Source organism: Chlorocebus sabaeus, chromosome 6, assembly GCF_047675955.1.
Source record: "Chlorocebus sabaeus isolate Y175 chromosome 6, mChlSab1.0.hap1, whole genome shotgun sequence".
Lineage (NCBI taxonomy): Eukaryota > Metazoa > Chordata > Mammalia > Primates > Cercopithecidae > Chlorocebus > Chlorocebus sabaeus.
This window is the reverse complement of record NC_132909.1, coordinates 40,192,327-40,207,375: the sequence shown is the minus strand read 5'-3', so window position 1 is coordinate 40,207,375 and position 15,049 is coordinate 40,192,327. Positions and strand designations below refer to the sequence as shown.

The 15,049-nt window shown below is 38.3% G+C and overlaps 1 pseudogene; it reads right to left on the bottom strand.

The window, feature by feature from the left end:
* Nucleotides 1-496: 496 nt before the first annotated feature.
* Nucleotides 497-14,820, bottom strand: LOC103234403 (uncharacterized; annotated as a pseudogene).
* Nucleotides 14,821-15,049: the final 229 nt, after the last annotated feature.

The following is a 15,049-nucleotide window of genomic DNA, read 5'->3' as shown; positions in this document are numbered from 1 at the left end:
TCCAAAAAATATTCTACTTTTAAAGTTATATATAACTGATGTTTACACAAACTATAGTTTATATTATTTCCTATACTCAGCATTCTGATTTAATGTCTAAAGTTTGAGTGCCCTAGATATTTCTACTGTGAATTATTCCAATATTTACATAGACTTAATTTTGGACTGAATATCTTTCATATTTACTGTATCTGCAAAAATATATTTTAGTATAAACTCTCTGGTGTTTTATAATTTGTAGTGTTTGGAAAAATACTTTCCCAAATTCATTACATCTGCAGGGTTTTCCTCAATATAAACTCACTGATGTTGAACAAAATTTTAACAGCTGCCTCAGGATTTTCCTCTAGTACAAAATGTGTACAATAAGATCTGTGATACAAGTAAAGGGATCACAAACCTCTTCATATTTGTTAATGCTTTTTCAAAACAAATACTCTTCTGCGCTTTAAAGACATATTTTCTGATAGATCTTTTGACAGTAAGAAGACTTTTATTAGTAATAAGATTTTAAGACATTCACATTATTAGTGTTTCTCTCCAGTATGAATTCTCTTATGGTAAGGTTTGAAGACTGGTAAAAGGTTTTGCCAAATTTTTCACATTTGTAGGGTTTCTCTTCAGTATGAATTACCTTATGTTTACTAAGATTTGAGGACCATTTAAAGGCTTTGCCACATTCTTCACATTTGTAGGGCTTCTTTCCAGTATGAATTATCCTATGTGTAATAAGATTTGAGTAATGATTAAAAGCTTTGCCACATTCTTCACACTTGTAAGGTTTCTCTCCAGTATGAATTACCTTATGTGTAATAACGGTTGAGGAATGGCTAAATGCTTGGCCACATTATTCTCATTTGTAGGGTTTCTCCCCTAGTGTGAATCCTCTTATGTCCAGAAAGGCCTGAGGGCCATATGAATGCTTTGCCACATTCTTCACATTTGTAGGGTTTCTCTCCAGTGTGAATCCGCTTATGTCTAGTTAGGGTTGAGGGCCATAAAAATGTTTTGCCACGTTCTTCACATTTGTAGGGTTTCTCTCCAGTGTGAATCCTCTTATGTTTGGTTAGAACTGAGGATTGGCTAAATGCTTTGCCACATTCTTCACATTTGTAGGGTTTCTCTCCTGTGTGCATCGTCTTATGTTTGGTTAGGGTTGAGGATTGGCTAAACGCTTTGCCACATTCTTTACATTTGTAGGGTTTCTCTCCAGTGTGCAGCCTCTTATGTATAGTTAGGGCTGAGGACAATACAAATGCTTTGCCACATTCTTCACATTTGTAAAGTTCCTCTCCAGTGTGTATCCTCTTATGTTTTGTTAGAACACAGGATTGGCTAAATGCTTTGCCACATTCTTCACATTTGTAGGGTCTCTCTCCAGTGTGCATCCTTTTATGTCTGGTTAGGGCTAAAGATCGGCTAAATGCTTTGCCACTTCTTCACACTTGTAAGTCTTCTCTTCAGTGAGAGTTATCTTATGTGTAGTAAGATTTGAGGTTTGATTAAAAGCTTTGCCATATTCTTCACATTTGTAGGGTTTCTCTTCAGTATGAATTTTCTTTTGATTAGTGAGGGTTGAGGACCAATTAAATGTTTTTCCACATTCTTTACATCGGTAAAACTTCTCTGTAGTATAAATGCTTTTATGCTGGGTTATGTGTGAAAGCCTGCAAAATGATTTGACACATTTTTTACATTTGAAAGTTTTCTTTCCAGTGTGTCTGTTTGAATTTAAAAATTTATATAAGACTTTCGAACATTTACCACATTGAAATACTTTTCTCTGGGTAGTTATGAAACACTGGTTAAGTTCATTATAACCTTCTTCGTGCACCTTACACTCATCCACACTTTTACAGCCTTTTCTTAACTGTAAATTCTCATGTTCATATTTTTCATATCTTCTCAGTATTACTTTTTGAAAAAAATCTTCCATGCCCTGCTCTGGCCAAAGGTTTTGAGCAAACTGAGGACATATACCTGAAAAATAAATAAATTACTCCACTTACTCCCATGAATATAGTTTTAAAATCTTACCTTTAAATTTATACAAACTACATAAACAAGATGGCTTTGCAAAATACCACAAGCCCTAATTCTTTCACAGACATATGAATGTAACAAAAACATAGAGATCAAAGTACATCTGTGGTAAATTTATAAATGAATTAAGTGTGTTCAGTGTCCCAGAAAAGCACAATGCAAAAAACCACATAGAAAAAAAAGAAAGTCTCTTAAATTTACCCAACACAGCTTTTCCTGCTTCCCACTATAACATAGTGCCTTTAGAAGTAAATTGCCAACTCTTGGTTTTTGTTTTAAAAGAAAGGTAAAATATTGACACATTCTTTATCATTTCTGGCTTGTAGGGGCTTTTCCTGAAACTGGTTTCTGTCACTCATGACAAAGTTCTGAAAGAAATGGTGGTATGTTTTGAAATGAGAGTTTGAGTCTGCTGAGACTAAAGAAGAATGTTACAGCAGCAGAGACTGCAGTACCACAGAAAAGGAACAGGTGTAGCATTTGATTACTAACTCCTACAAAGTAACAAGAGTAAGCTTTCTTAACTAAAAAATACACAGAAACTGTCAGACAACATATATTATAAGAACATGTTTGAGAAACTCCCATAATCATGATCCAAGACAATTGTTTTCAGACCATGTCAGGACAAAATTACATTATAAAGATTTTGACAGGTAGCTTTTTTTAAGGTAAAAAACTGAAAGATTATTGTATGTACAAAATAGGGCAATATCATCCCAACAGAAATATCATAAAATATTCTGAAAGAAAACATAAAAATATTAGACATATACATTAAGAATTGGCAATAAATTGAATAACACTCACTGATTAAAACAAGAACAGAGACAACTATGGAAAATCAGAAAAATGAGGATGAGAACAAAAATATTTAACATTTCAAAGAAAACAAAAAAGTGGAGGTAAAAAATACAGATGAAAACTGACAGATCCCAAAAGCAAGAAAAATGATGTAAAAATAAGCTCAACAAACTAGGATCAAAGAAAGATATTTATAACAAACACATATATAAGCACAATTTCAAAAGTCACAAAGATTATCTTTGAAGCTGCAAGATAAAAGGGATGTGCCAAACCAGGTGCAGTGGCTCACACCTGTAATCCAGGCACTTTGGGAGACCGAGGATGGCAGATCACCTGAGGTCAGGGGTTCAGGACAAGCCTGGCCAACATGGAGAAACCCCATCTCTACTAAAACTACAAAATTTAGCCGGGTGTGGAAGTGCGTGTCTATAATCCCAGCTACTCAGGAGGCTGAGGCTGAAGAACCGCTTGAACCTAGGAGGTGGGGGTTTCAGTTAGCTGAGGTCACACCACTACACTCCAGCATGGCTGGGGGATAGAGTGAGGCTCTGTCTCCAAAAAAATATTTAAAAAAAGAAAAGAAAAAAGAGGTATGTCATTTACATAGTCTTATGAGATAATCAGTGAACTGTTAACAAAAATTTTGCAGGCCATAAGGGAACTAACTGTGTGATGTAGTCATAAAAATAGTTGTGAAAAAAACAGCTATTGAGAATAATACGATCAGCGAATCTGTCCTGCCAAATAAAAAAAAAAAAAAGCCTTCTACGGTAAGCAAATTCTAAAAAAGTGTATTGGAACTGCATATACCCTACATATAAAGGGTGCTGAAAATAGTTTCTTCCACTGAAAATAACATTAATTTAAAAAACCCATATAATCATATAAAAATACATTATTTTCTAGAAAAAAATATGCAAATACACAATAGTAGAATTTCTTAACAGTATCCTAGTGGTGCAGAAAACATTTTTAATTATTCTCTGAAATTAGTAAGAAAAAAGCATAGAAATTATTATAAACATCTGTTAATGAATATACAACATAATAAGATATAATTAGCAATATCAATGACAACTTTGAGGGAAGATGTAACAAAAACGAATTTTTACATGCAACTTATTATTTTGCCAAAATAAATATACTGTTGTATTTTTCAGAAGTGATATGTAATCCCCAAAGTACTACAAAAGTTTCTGTATAAATATAGAAAAGAGGCTGGGCGCTGTGGTTCATGCCTATAATCCTAGCACTTTGCGGGGGCCAAGGCAGGTGGATCACGAGGTCAAGAGTTTGAAGAATGGCTGAGCGCGGTGGCTCAAGCCTGTAATCCCAGCACTTTGGAAGGCCGAGACAGGCGGATCACGAGGTCAGGAGCTCGAGACCATCCTGGCTAACATGGTGAAACCCCGTCTCTACTAAAAAAATACAAAAAACTAGCCGGGCGAGGTGGCAGGCGCCTGTAGTCCCAGCTACTCGGGAGGCTGAGGCAGGAGAATGGCTTAAACCCAGTGGCGGAGCTTGCAGTGAGCCGAGATCATGCCACTGCACTCCAGCCTGGGCGACAGAGAGAGACTCCGTCTCAAAAAAAAAAAAAAAAAAAAAAAGAGTTTGAGAGCACCCTGGCCAACATGGTGAAACCCCGTCTCTACTAAAAATGCAAAAATCAGCCAGGCATAGTGGCACACGCCTGTAGTCCCAGCTACTCAGGAGGCTGAGGCAGGAGAATCACTTGAACCCAGGAGGCAAAGGTTGCAGTGAGCCGAGATCCTGCCACTTCACTACAGCCTGGGCCTGAAAGCGAGACTCTGTCCAAAAAAAAAAAAAAAAATTTGTATGCAACTTAAGTTTATTTTTTTAACAGATTAAAACATGTTGTTGTATATTTTAAGGTTATATGTAATCCCCAAAGTACCATGAAAATATTTGTATAAATACAGAAAAGAGGCTGGGTGTGGTGGGAGGCAGAGGTTGCAGTGAGCTGACATCACACCATTGCACCGGCCTGGACAACAAGAGCAAAACTCCATCTCAAAAAAAAAAAAAGAAAAAAGAAGGATAGAAAAAAAGAAAAGAAAACAAAAGATAAGAAAAAGAAAATAAATGAAATCATATAAATACAAACATCAAAAAGACAAAAATGGAAAGAGAATAAGAGACACAGATGCAAGAATCAAATGAAATACTTAACAAAATAATAGTCTTTCTCTTTCAGAAAATTATATATATATACATATATATATAAAGTTAACTTTTAAATTCAGACATACTTTCAACAAATAGTTTTATTAAGCATTTTAAAAACCAAGATACATCTTGCCTTTCTACAGGAGTCAGTTGAAATCTAATGATTAGGGCCAGGCATGGGGGCTCTTGTCTGTAATCCTAGCACTTTGGGAGGCCGAGGAAGATGGATCATGAGGTCAGGGGTTTGAGACCAGCCTGGCCAACCTGCTGAAATTCCATCTCTATTAAAAATACAAAAATTAGTTGGGCGTGGTGGCAGGTACCTGTTATCTTAGCTACTCAAAAGGCTAGGGCAGGAGAATCACTAGAAACTGGAAGGCAGAGGTTGCAGTAAGCCGAGATTGTGCCACTGCACTTCTACCTGGGTGAAAGAGCAAAACTCCATCTCAAGAAAAAAGAAAAAAAAAAAAAAGAAATCTAATGATTAAAAAAGACTGGAAGTGGCAGTATGAAAGTAGACATTCCATGCAACATTAATCAAATGAGGGCAGATACAGTCAAAATAATCATACACAAGCTACATCTTCAGTCAAAAAGTATAATATTTTATAAAATATACTTGAAATTGAAACTCCAAAGAAACAAAGAGGGACATCAAAAAATAAGATTCATTCACTGGGAACCTATGACAAATTTGTGTGTGTGTGTCTCACATTAGGGTTCCAAATATATGAAGCAAATATTGACAGAGTGGAAGAAACACACAGAAAGCAATATAATTATAGAAACAAATACTACACTTTCTGCAATAAAAATAAAACAAGAAAATAATGTAAATAAGGGAACAGACTACGTAAAGGCAGTATAAAACAATTATTCCAAACAGAGTTATGGAGAACACTCAACAACATCAGAATACACACCCTTCTCAATAGCTCATACAACATTTCCCTTGATAAACCACATCTTTAGCCAAAAAGGAAGTCATACCAAAATTGTTAAAAGTAAACTTCTATGAACTACTTTCTATGACCAAAATGGAATGAGAGCACACAACCATATGAGAAAAAAACTGAAAAATTTACAAATATATAGAAATTAACGCTCTTGAGTGTGCTCTTATACAAAGGTTGAAATAGTTAAATTGTGAAGAGGTCCATCCTTCTCAGTGCAATCTACATATTTAATGCCATGTTTTCCAAATTACTCATTGCATTCTTGAAGAAACAGCAACCCCAAAAGTATATAGAATCCCAAGAGACAATGAAGTACACAATAATCTTTAAAAAAAAAAAAAAAAGAAAGAAAGAAAAGAAAAAAGAAAATGCTGGAGGCATTAAAGTTCTTAATTCAAAACACATTACAAAGCTACAAAATTAAAACAATTTGGTATGAGTATAAAGGTAAAAAAATGGACTAATAAAATAGAATGCAGCACATACATAAACTTTCATATATATGGTCATATAAGGAGTCATTTACATACCCATAATAATTGCAGCATTGTTACTCTAAGACAACAGGTGAAAGCAATGCAAATTTCTTTCACCAAGTCATTTAGTAGACATAATTTGAAATATAAAAATTCTGAGGCTGGACGCAGTGACTCAAGCCTGTAATCCCAGCACTTTGAAAGGCTAAGGCTAGCAGATGACCTGGGGTTGGGAGTTCAAGACCAGCTTGACCAACATGGCAAAATACCGTCTCTACTAAAAATACAAAATTAGCTGGGCCTGGAGCCACATGCCAGTAATCCCAGGTATTTGGGGGACTGACGCAGGAGAATCGCTTGAACCTGGGAGGCAGAGGTTGCGGTGAGCCAAGATTGCACCATTGCCCTCCAACCTGGACAACAAAGGTGAAATTCCATCCAAAAAAAGAATTCTGGACTATCACTCAGTATTCAAAAAGCAGGAAATATTCTACCAACCGTAAATATAAATCTTGATGGCATTATGCTAAATGAAATGAGCCAGCCACAAGAAGACAGAGATTGTATGAGATATATGAAGAAGTTACACTCTTAGAAACAAAGAAGAGAGTGGTATTTGCAAAGTGCCATAAAACAGAAGAAACTGGGTCCAGGCATGGTAGATCACACCTGTAATCCCAGCACTTTGGGAGGCTGAGGCGAGTGAATCACCTAAAGTCAGGAGTTTGAAACCAGCCTGGCCAACATGGCAAAACCCCATGTCTACTAAAAATGCAAAATTTAGAAAAGTATGGTGGTGGGCACCTGTAGTCCCAGCTACTCAGGACCCTGAGGCACTAAAATTGCTTGAACCTGGGAAGTGGAGGTTGCAGTGAGCTGAGATCACACCACTGCACTGCAGTTAGGGTGACAGAGCAAGACTCCATCTCCAAAAAAAAAAAAAAAAAAAAAAAAAAAGGAAAACTTGGTAGTGGTTTAATATGTATTAAGATTTAGCTTTGCAAGATAAAAACATTTTAGCAATATGTTACATGACATTGTCAAGATAATTAACATGACTAAACTGAATATTTAAAAATATTTTCTGGTGAATTTTGTTATGTTTTTTGACAAGTAAAAATAATAATACCTAAAAGAGATACAGAGTTATGATAGTTTTAAATTATATTCAAATCCAAGTGTTTCTCCCACACAAAATTCATAAAGATTCACAAATAGGATGTTGAAATTACAAGAATTTTGACTTCTCATCTACACAGGATTAGAAAACCATTCAAAACAATCCTAAACAACAAATATACAAGGTACAAAAAAACTCAAGGATAACATTTATACAGGCAAACAGAGATAATTCTATTGGAAAAAGACATGGCTAATTCATATATGATTTTGCTCCACAATGTTGTAAATTGTACAAAGTTAAATATTGGCACGCACAATTATAATATACACTAAAAAATCAAAATTAACAGATGTGTGATGGCATACCCTCAAATATATAACAAAAAAAGTAAAATTGCAAAACAAAATTAAAACATGGAATGTAAAACTTACTAGATACAATTAGATCAATATATTCATTAAAGAAATCTTAGAAAAAGAATATGGAAAAAAAATAATACAGAGGTTAGTCGAAGATAAAAAAAAGGGTGAGGACTTCCCAAATTTTGAGGTAATAAAAGGAAACCCTGTGTCTACTAAAAAAAAAAGTAATACAAAATTAGCCAGGTGTGGTGGCACATGCCTGTAATCCCAGCTACTCAGGAGGCTGAGGCAGGAGAATTGGTTGAACCTGGGAGGCGGATCTTGCATGGCCAGGTGTGGAGGCTTATACCTGTAATCCCAATACTTTGGGTAGCTGAGTCAGGCAGATCACAAGGTCCAGACCATCCTGGCCAACATGTTGAAACCCCGTCTCTACTAAAAGTACAAAAATTAGCTGGGCATGGTGGTGTTTTCCTGTAGTCCCAGCTACTCAGGAGGCTGAGGCAGGAGAATTGCCGGAACCTGGGAGGAGAGGTTGTAGTGATCCGAGATCATGCCACGGCACTCCAGCCTGGCGATAGAGCAAGACTCCATCTCAATACATACAGACATACAGTTATCCTTAACTACGAAAGCCAAGTTTCTGTAGTTTTCTAACATCACATTCCTATATAAATTTTTCTGCGCAGTGTCCAGGCATTGCCACTCCTCCAGAGAGAATTCTATGGCCACATCCCTAAATGTCAACAGTCCCTGGAAGACACACACAAACACACCTATTTACAAAGTGGCTATGGGCAGAATTTTTTATTTGACTCAAGGTAAAATCAGAAAGTGAATAGAACTTGTTCTGACTTATAAGAGTGACTGAAATTATTCCATAAAATAATTGTCAACACACAAATGTTTTCTAATGTATTCTCTAATTCTGAGAGAAGAGAGTGGCATAATATCCATAATATCAGTGTATATATGATACTTGTCTGAATGATAAAGTGTAAAATTGAGGGCATAAACACAAAAATGTACATTTTTGAGTGCTATATTTACATAATACAGAATGAGTTGTGTATATTTTTCAGATGAAAAAGACAGTTGTTTTTATTTTTCAGACAAAACAGATATGTTGAGTTAGAAGGTACCACTCAAATTTTAATGTGTACAATAAACTGGACATCTTAATGCAGATTATCTTTTCAGGAGATCTGAAATAAAGTCTGAGTTACTGAATCTCTACGAAGCTCACCAGTAATGCCAATGTTTTGGCCCCAAAAGACTATTTTGTCAAACATCCAGTAAGTGGAAGAGCCTGTGTTTTTGTTTTTTTGTTTTGTTTTGTTTTTCTAGCCTATAAACAACGATGAGAGCTTTCCTTTACCAAAGATAAATGCAAAAGAAAACTTAAAAGGGTAGCTGCCAATTAAATGTGATGGTTTATGCACGTCAGCTGCATAAAGATACCTACTGATGAAGAGAAAAATCTATAGAGAAAAAATCTGAGAGCTTATTGAGTTATTAACATCAACTGCACCAGGACAAGTTTTTATAGTGTGCAGATGCACCCAGAAGGACACAGCATCACTACTGAAATATTGCCCCCACTAAAGTCAGTTACAGTCTGAATTTAACCGTAAGAAAATACCATTTTTGTGGAAAGTTCAAGATACGGCTATCTTCCATGTTCTACAATTTTTAATAATGATTTTAAGTAGTCTTTCTTTAGTACCCTAATAAGCAGGTATCTCCTGATAGTTTTTTCAGAACTTTCTGGGTAATAAATACCATCCTGTTTAAACTAGCATTTTCTTAATCGTGTAATGCATAGATGTTGAATACAGTAAGAAATTCTTCTTCAAAAGTTTAGTTTGTTTAAGTTTCTTTGCCCTTTTTTCCCTTCCTTTCAAGGCCAGACTTCCTTACTCTCCCTGTTTCCCCTGCCCTGGTAAACAACCTTCTAGCCAGTTCTTATCTATGGAGCCCACATTCCACATCTGCTACCCACTCTGTGAATTACCTCTCCTATGGCAACAGCTACTTCCCATGAAACTGATCTTCCTGCCTTCCCACCAGTATAACCGCATTCCTGTACTTTTCAAGTTAGCCAACCAGGTTTAGCTTAGATTGTGCCATCCAACTCCATCCAACCGAGGTAGGACACAGTAAGAAGGACAAGCTGCATTAGAGGTAGTAAACTCTCCCTGCTTTCCTTGTTTGTGTGTACTCTCATGGCAACCAGAACTAAGAGGGACACACTCCTGCACCTTAAGCTTTAATTTCCATTTCAGAGTTACTACAGTCAGAATTTCTTGGTTTTTGAAATTAAAACTTAGAAAAATTCAGCAAAATTACTCACAGTGTTCATGTAAGGGAAGAACATTTTAAGGTACTTATATTTTGCCTTAGTAAGAAAAGCAAAATTATTTCTTTCAGACAATAAATGTATAATTTTATTATTTATATTAAAAATCACGTAGTAATCAAGGCACAATGGCTCACGCCTATAATTTCAGGACTTTGGGAGGCCGAGGTGGGTGGATTACCTGAGGTCAGGAGTTTGAGACCAGTCTGGCCAACGTGGTCAAACCCCATCTCTACTAAAAATACAAAAATTAGCCAGGCTCCTGTAATTTCAACTACTCAGAAGACTGAGGCAGGAGAATCGCTTGAACCTAGGAGGTGTAGGTTGCAGTGAGCTAAGATTGCACCATTGCACTCCACCCTGGGCAACAAGAGCAAAACTGTGTCTCAAATAAACAAACAAAAAAATTAGTCACACGGGAACACTTCTGGGAGGCACCAAATTTCATCACATAAAATTTAGCCTTAATCTCAAAAATCAAAGTAACACGATATAGGGCCGGGCCAGGCCAGGTGGCTCACACCTGTAATCTCAGCACTTAGGGAGGCTGAGGTAGGCGGATCACTTGAGGTCAGGAGTTTGAGCCCAGCCTGGCCAACATGGTGAAACCTCATCCATACTAAAAATACAAAAATTAGCTGAGTGTGATGGCATGTGCCTGTAGTCTCAGTTACTCAGGAGGCTGAGGCAGGAGAATCTCTTGAACTTGGGAAGCGGAGGTTGCAGTGAGCTAAGACTGCACCATTGTACTCCAGCCTGGGTGTTGCTGTGAGACTCTATCTTAAACACAAACACACAATAAAACAGGATATAGAACAAAGATATTCACTGTCAAAAATTTACACTGCTGCAAAAAGGAACTGAAGTTTTCAGGAATCTATGTAACTCACCAATTATCTACCATATTTTTTTGTGGAAATGTATTCACTGTCTACAGCTGAAATTGAAGAAGGATTTTTCTTTATTTTTTTTCTTGGTAGCTACCATTCTAAAAGCTAGATGGAATTCTGTTTGAAATCACTCAGCCATAAAAAAACACACCTGAGAATATTTCCAAACCCACTCTGAGGAAAAAAAAGGAAGTGAAATTTTTCAACAAATAAAATATATTACATATTTTTTTTTTTCAGGTGTTTTAAATCTTAGATTTTTTTTTTTTTTAAGTTTATTTATTATTATTAAACTTCAAGTTGTAGGGTACATGTGCACAACGTGCAGGTTTGCTACATATGTATACTTGTGCCATGTTGGTGTGCTGCACCCATCAACTCGTCATTTACATCAGGTATAACTCCCAATGCAATCCCTCCCCCCTCCCCCCTCCCCCCTCCCCATGATAGGCCCCGGTGTGTGATAATGTTTTTGAAACTCACCTCTTTTATGCCCTTTTATTTTCTTACCTTTCAAGCTCTACTAATAAAATGCAATATATAGTTAAAAAACAGGTCAGCTGAGCACAGTGGCTCAGGCCTGTAATCTCAGCACTTTGGAAGGCCCAGGCATGTGTCACTTGAGGTCAGAAGCTTGAGACTATCCTGGCTAACATGGTGAAACTCCGTCTCTACTAAAAATGCAAAAAATAGCTGGGAGTGGTGGTGCACACTTGTAGTCCTAGCTACTTGGGAGGCTGAAGCAAGAGAATCACTTGAAATTGGGATTTGGAGGTTGCAGTGAGCTAAGATGGCACCACTTCACCCCAGCCTGGGTGAGAGAGGGAAAGTCTGTCTTTAAAATAATAATAATAATAAACCTCAGGTCAAAATAAGTGAACAAATCTTTTCAAGATACAGATATGTCTTACTCAAGTGTCAAGTCAGGCCATTCAATTACTTGAGTGTCCCACCCCATCCTGCTCACTTAAGTACTCAATAACCCCTCTCAGGAGACTCTGAACTATGCCCCAGTGAGTGCCTTGGGCACATTTTACTCTGCAAGTTCTTACACCATCTCAATGGAGTCAGATTTTTGGGGTTTGGTAGTTTTTTTTTTTTTTCCTGGAGATTTTTTACTATTTTTCTTGCACTATTTTTCTGTCCCCTAAAGGAATTCAGAATGCAGAAATTATTTTTCTCCTCAATACTAGTATCTGATTGGCTGACCAGCAATGTGTCCCCAAGAAACGAAAGTTGGGTGAAGACAATATTAATGTCTCAAGGGGTTAACTTAAAAAAAAAAAAAAAGGCAGCAGGAAATGCCTCTTACCCTCAGGGCATCCACCTGCACAGTTGAGAAGCTACACTCAATACCTCAGGTTGTCCTATGAGGGAAAATGACCCAGTAGCTGATATTCACAAGATACTCTAGCAGACATAGCCATGGTGGGTGTCGAGGTTTATCCCCATACAGTACTGAAACCCAGGTCCAAGAAAAACTGAAAGGTGGGCCGGACGCGGTGGCTCACGCCTGTAATTCCAGCACTTTGGGAGGCCAAGGCGGGCGGATCACAAGGTCAGGAGATCAAGACCATCATGGCTAACACAGTGAAACCCCGTCTCTAATACAAAAAAAAAAAAAAAATTAGCCAGGCGTGGTGGCAGGCACCTGTAGTCCCAGCTACTTAGGAGGCTGAGGCAGGAGAATGGCCTGAACCTGGAGGTGGAGCTTGCAATGAGCCGAGATCACGGGCCACTGCACTCCAGCCTGGGTGATAGAGCAAGACTCTGTCTCACAAAAAATAAAAAAATAAAAATAAAATACTGAAGGGTGACTGAAGACACATCACCTTATAAAGTTTCAAAAGGAAAACCTGACCCAAAAACATTCTGATATCTGTGTCTAGTGAAAATAGAAGAAAAAAATGCATAGAGATATTTTACCATACAGTGTCAGGAGATTATTCTTTGCTTTCTTCTCATAGGAAATATTTTTTTAAAAAATCTTTTTAAATGTGCCATCAAATGCTTTGTCAAAAAATGATTAATAGGCCAGGTGTGGTGGCTCATGTCTGTAATTCCAGCTCTTTGGGAGGCTGAGGCAGGCAGATTGCTTAAAGCCAGGAGTTCGAGACCAGCCTGGTCAACATAGTGAAACCCCATCTCTAAATACAAAAATTAGCCAGGCGTGGTGCTGGGCAACTGTAATTCCAGCTACTTGGGAGGAGACAAGAGAATCGTTTGAGCCTGGGAGACAAAGCCTGCAGTGAGCCGAGGTTGTGCCACTGTACTCCAGCCTGGGTAACAGAGTAAGGCTCCATCTCAAAAATTAAAAATAAAAAGAATTATTTAAAATAGGTATCAAAATGTATACTAAAGGATAAATAGTTGATAAAGTGCATTAGGGTGGGAAAATTGGCATTAGGGAATGTCAGACCAAACTGGAAATTTAGTATTTTTCTGCAAGCCAGAGTTAGACTGGAGAAATAGGGGATAAGGGGTGGACCTGAGGCCCTTCTTGGGACACTAGTGAAAATTTCAGGGAAAAATCAGTCCTCTGTGGAGTGTGAAAATCATTAAGTGGCAGGAAATTAGATTGAGGTGGCTCTAGTCCCCGGATTTCTACTTCTAAAAAAAGTCTAAACTCAAGAGCATTTTTTGGTAAATTACTACACTGGCGGAAACAAGCCTCGGGTTTAACCTACCATAAACTGCCAATTAAGCTCTGATTACATAACCAGGATATTTCCACCCTGATTGTAAAAATTAAGAAACTAGGACAGGCGCGGGGCTCACACCTGTAATCCCAACACTTTGAAAGGCTGAGGTGGGTGGATCACCTGAGATCAGGAGTTCAGGACCAGCCTGGCCAACATGGTAAACCGCCTCACCCTCCGTCTTTACTAAAAATTAAAAAAAAAAAAAAAAATGGCCAAGTGTGGTGGCGGGCGCCTGTAGTCCCAGCTACTACGGAGGCAGAGGTTGCAGTGAGCCGAGATCACGCCACTGGACTCCAGCGTAGGCAACAGAGTGAGACTGTCTCAAAAAAAATAAAAATAAAAACAAAACAAAACAACAACAAAAAGTACATCACAGTACCTAGCCAATTACTCAATTTGCTTTTTATCACGAACCTTATAAAAGTCTTTCCTTCAAGCCCCTTCCATGGATTACAAATTACAAACCACAGCCGGGTGCTCTAAATTATTTAAAATTTTCGCAGTGACACCATAAATTTTTAACAGGAAAAAAGAAAACCTGGGAAGCCTATGGACAAAAACGCTTCCCATTCATGAACCGCACCCCGAGTCAGGATTCTGCCGTGACGTTCCTCCCATGGTCTCTGCACAATCTGGGAGAGATGTGGGGCTACTGGTGCAGAGCTGCCCAGAGAGGGCTCCAGGCCAGGGCACAATCACTACACAGGGAAGAGACACGACGCCCGGAGGCCCAGCTGCCAGCGCAGCCGCCATCTCATGGCTGAAGGGGACTGAGGCCGAGCTGGACAAGGAGAATTCGGGGCGAACATTGTGGAGCTGACTGCAGGGAGGCCTGGGTCCCGCCACAGCCGCTTCCCACCAGTTCCAACCAGCCCCGTTCCCTCTCTCGGGATGTCGGACCGGCCCTCTCACCATTTCTAGGCTTCCAGGGGGTCCTGACTTCCTAGTTGTGGATCTCCAATAACTGCAGGTCACAAGGCCACAGAGGCTGGGCCTCCAGAAGCAGAAGACACAGAGCAGTGAGCACTAGACCTGGACCTCCCGCTGCAGTGAGAGACAAAGGCCCCCGCCAAATCCCGGAAGCCTCCCTGTTCGTTCCAGCTATGTGCCTGATTGGACAGTTCCCAGGACAGCGTCCCTGATT